Genomic DNA, 4371 nt, shown 5'->3' on the forward strand with positions numbered 1-4371 from the left:
GACCCTTAAGCCCCCATTAAGCCCTTCATTCTATAAGTTACGTTTATGTTGGTAATGATGTTTTATCCCAGCCACAGAAAAGTAACTACTATTCCCTTTTTTTCCCAGACTTCAGGTCTACTAACTACAAGCCTCTCTCTGTCCTTCAAATCGTGGTTCCGGTTGGATAAGATTGCTTACATTGCCTGTGGCCAAACTTGATAACCTAAGCTCAATTCCTGGAACCCACATGGAGGAAGGAGAGAATTGACTTCTAGTTTATCCCAGGACCACACATAAGTATGGTCTGTGTGCTATTCTCCTCCCCTCTAAAAATAAAATGGAAAAACAAAAAAACTTAAAGCACAGTTTGACAAGGAAAATTGTATAATCATCTTCATAGAGTGAAGGTTACTGTATTAAATACTCCCTGATGGAAAACTTTACAGGGAGAAATACTTGTCTTGTAGTTTCAGAGGTGTTTAGCCCACAGTCTTTAGTCAGCTCACTTCGTTCTGTTTCTGTGACCTACTTTCATTTCTGCTGCTGTGATAAAAATACCCCCACAAAAGTAACTTAGAGGAGACAGAGCTCACTTTGGTTCATAGTTCCAGGTTATAGTCCTATCACAGGAGGAGAGTCAACATGGCAGGACCCTGCAACATCACACTACATCCATGATTGAAAGCAGTGAACACTTGCAGCCTGCTTGCTGGCCTGCTTACTTGCACTCAGCCTGATTTCTCTACTTTTAGTTTAGGAGCCCCTTCTTAGGGAGTGGTGCCGCCTACAGTGGGCTGAGTCTTAAGTCATGATATTTGAAGGAAAATACTAAGCAAAATAAGTTATACTTTAAGAAAAATGTTGTGTATGTAATCTAAACTCACGCGCGCACGCGCGCATGCGCACACACACACACACACACACACACACACATGCACATGCCTATCATTTTGAAGATCAGAGAAAGATTCTAAGGTACAGGGGATGGAGAAAATGAAGGTAATCAAAATGCCGGAAGGAAGGACTATTTGAGGGAAGCCATTTAGCATTTTGAGGTAAGAAGAATGTGGAATAAATTGGGAAGAGAATGAAAAACATGATGTGAGAGTATGCAAATGTCATAATGAAAACTACTACCTTGTAAGGGTCCAGCACAGAGAGTGGGAGGGGGACACGAGCTATACTCCTAACCAAGCAGCGATCTGCAATTGGTATCTGCTGGCAAAAGAAAAATAGCATTCTCCAGGGGGTCTCACTGAGTATATTAGCCACGCTTCAGGCACGCCAGCAGTAGACAGCCAACGTAAAATGAACTCCATGGTGTTTTTATAGACTTTGGGCCTCATACAGCTTTGTCTGGGCATTTTATGTCTTGTTGATATTTTGCTTGTATATTTTGGTTTCCAGTTTTATGGGTATTTTGAGTGTGTGTGTAAATATGAGTCTCTTGTTGTTTGTTGTTAACTGTGTTTTAGACAGAGAAACAAGCGACATGGAGTTGGGTGGGTAGGGAAGTGGGAACATTTTGCAAAGAGTTGTGTGATCAGAATATATGGTATGAAATTTTTTTTTTTTGGTCAATGAAAAAAAGACAGACAGACTAAATGTCCTAAGGGTCAGTGGATCAAACCATCACCGATGTCATGAATTCCTTAAAAATGATGGCAGTATCATTTTGCTTGTTGACTTTGTTGATGAAAATAGTCACATATTCTACTAGTTTTATATTGCTTTCCTTTTTCACATTTATAACAAAAATACACATAAAATTAATTTTAAAAAGGAAAGAAAACCCCCTGTGCACTACTGTGAAGAGCTCCATAATCCCACAAGAGGAGGAGGAGAAGAGGAGGAAGAGGAGGAGGAAGAGGAGGAAAAGGAAGAGGAGGAGGAAGAAAGGAGGAGGAGAAAATTAACTGACCCTTTTGTACTTCTGGAGTAGTAGTTTTTCTATTCTTGTGCAAAACAATCTTGATAACCTCAGACTAGGATGATGCTGAATCAGTATTTGAATTTCATATTATAAAATTCTTCAGTGATTGGCTTTTTGTGTGTATACCAACACACACACACACACACACAGACACACACACACATACACAGAGACTCACACACAGACACACATAGACACACATACACACAGACATCACACACAGACACACACAGACACACACAGACACACACACAGACACAAATACAGACACACACATATACACACAGAGACTCAACACAGACACACAGACACACAGACACAGACACACACAGACTCACACACATACACACAGACTCACACACATAGACACACACACAGACACACAGACACAAAGACACCCATCCCAGACTTCAGGGAGATTCATGTCATTGATTGTCTGTGTCTATTAAGACTCAAGAATTGGATTTTGACTTTACAGAGAACTTACTGTAGGGAGACTTTTGCAGGGAAAAACCAGAATGAGATAAAGATAATTATTGATTTGTGGGAAATAGAAAGTGAATGCTTCTGGGTCTAAGGCTACCCTTGGCTTACCAATAATTGATTTTGTTTCTGAGAATAACAAGGGAATTTAAGGCCGTGTGCAGTTATGTTTTTTTGTCGTTTGTTTGTTTGTGGTCCCCCCTTCCCCCTGTTCTACTTAGTGTGCCTTCTCTGCATCCACAGATCACCTCAAAGCTTTAGAAGGCTCCGAGCTTCAGGTAAATTATTACCGTCCCCACACTCATGGGGAAGGGGGTGCTGCTCGCTCTGGACTGGGTTCCTGGAGTTACAGTTGTTTACAGAGCAGCAGGAATCTAAATCTAACTCCGTACTTTGGGCCGTGTAATTGCATTTACTTCTCCGCCCTCATGTGGAAATCTTCCTTTGACCCTTACTGACAAAGTCCCGTGGCCATCCACAGTTCCTAAGTGCTTCTTCTTTTTTTCCACAGTCCACAGAGGCCTTTTATTTATGCTTTACATTTTAAAAGAAGAATCCCAGGATTTTCCCTCCTGTATGTTTTCCTCTTGACTCTTCATGGTCCCTGATGTCAGCCGAGGTTGTCCGCACAATGAAGCCAAACTACCGTGATGGGAGCAGATGGTTCTGCCATTTCTCTAGGTCTTTGAGTTGAACATCAAATCTAGGGCTTATAACTCCACACTTGTTCAGCCTTCCTGTGAGGTTCACAACGATCTTCCCTGCTCTGTGATCATCAATGATCTCGAATTCATCAATGTATTCCTGCTTCGTCCTCACAGTTAGGAACTGAACGATGACTTTGGAACACAGCCTGAGGACCTGGCGTTTGCCTCTCTTCTCAGCGTTGTTGCTACTCTTGAGAGCATCTGCCAGAACATTCATTCACGCCATGGTGACGGCGAGAGAAGACGGCAGAAGAGTCTTAGGTGCGTCTTCCTTGCTGTCCCCACCACAGAGAATGAAGCCCAAAGCCTCAGACAGAATGAGAGCTGCGCTCATATCGTTTAGCTGTATGATTATTTCTAGTCTCCACGTCTACTGCTTTGAAGGAGGAAGTTCATTTATGGAGAGGGCAGCCATTAAGCATCATCCTCCTTAGATACAATCCATCTCCAGGCTGCTCGTCCCCAGTTATGATAATTGTAGTTCCAGGCTAACCTTAAATTACGAGTCATTGAAGAGGGCCTCCTCCCTCCTCCCTCCCCCTTCCTCCTCTCTCCTTCGGGTCCCTCTTTCTATTTCTTTCAGGATGATGTCACAGGTGAGGCAGGTACAGGAGAAGAGGCCTGTCATTGGAGGAGGGAAGGATGGGTGAGAAAAGTTTGAAGGAAGAGGAGGAGACTAGGGGAGAGGAGGAGACAGGGTGGAGGAGAGGGGTGGAGAATTTGGCAGGACAAGATGGCAGGTGATCATCAGATTCCACTCTGTGTATTTACAGGTTGTTAATGTTCTCAAGGGATGGATAGTACTGGGCTTTGTATGTTTAAGTGGACAATTATATCTTACCAATTGGAGGAAGATTATTGGTTTGTTTTATGTGAGGGGTTTGAGTGTAGGAAGCCTGCTTTTCCAAGATCATCTAGTAGATACCTTGGGAGAGGTGCGGACCACGGGTAAAAGACCATCAATATCTTTTTTTTATTTTATGATTTTACAACAACAGTTTCTTTTTCAGTTTTGTAACATTGGGATTGAAACCAGAGTTTACATGAGGCCAGTGTCTCAGAAACATTGCTGGGTTAAGACATCATGATCAAAAGCAACCTGTAGAGGAGAGGGTTTCTTTGGCTTCAGATTACAGTGTATCATCAGACGAGCATGGTAGGAACTCAAGGTAGAAATTCGCAGGCAAGAGACGAATCAGAGACTGTGGAGGAATGCCTGTTATTGGTTTGCTGTTCATGGCTGGCTCAGCCTGCTTTTCTATATCA

The 4371-nt window shown here is 42.6% G+C and overlaps 1 pseudogene; it reads right to left on the reverse strand.

The window, feature by feature from the left end:
- Window positions 1-2941: 2941 nt before the first annotated feature.
- LOC116914860 lies at window positions 2942-3343 on the reverse strand (annotated as a pseudogene).
- Window positions 3344-4371: the final 1028 nt, after the last annotated feature.

Source organism: Rattus rattus, chromosome 13, assembly GCF_011064425.1.
Source record: "Rattus rattus isolate New Zealand chromosome 13, Rrattus_CSIRO_v1, whole genome shotgun sequence".
NCBI classification, from domain to species: domain Eukaryota; kingdom Metazoa; phylum Chordata; class Mammalia; order Rodentia; family Muridae; genus Rattus; species Rattus rattus.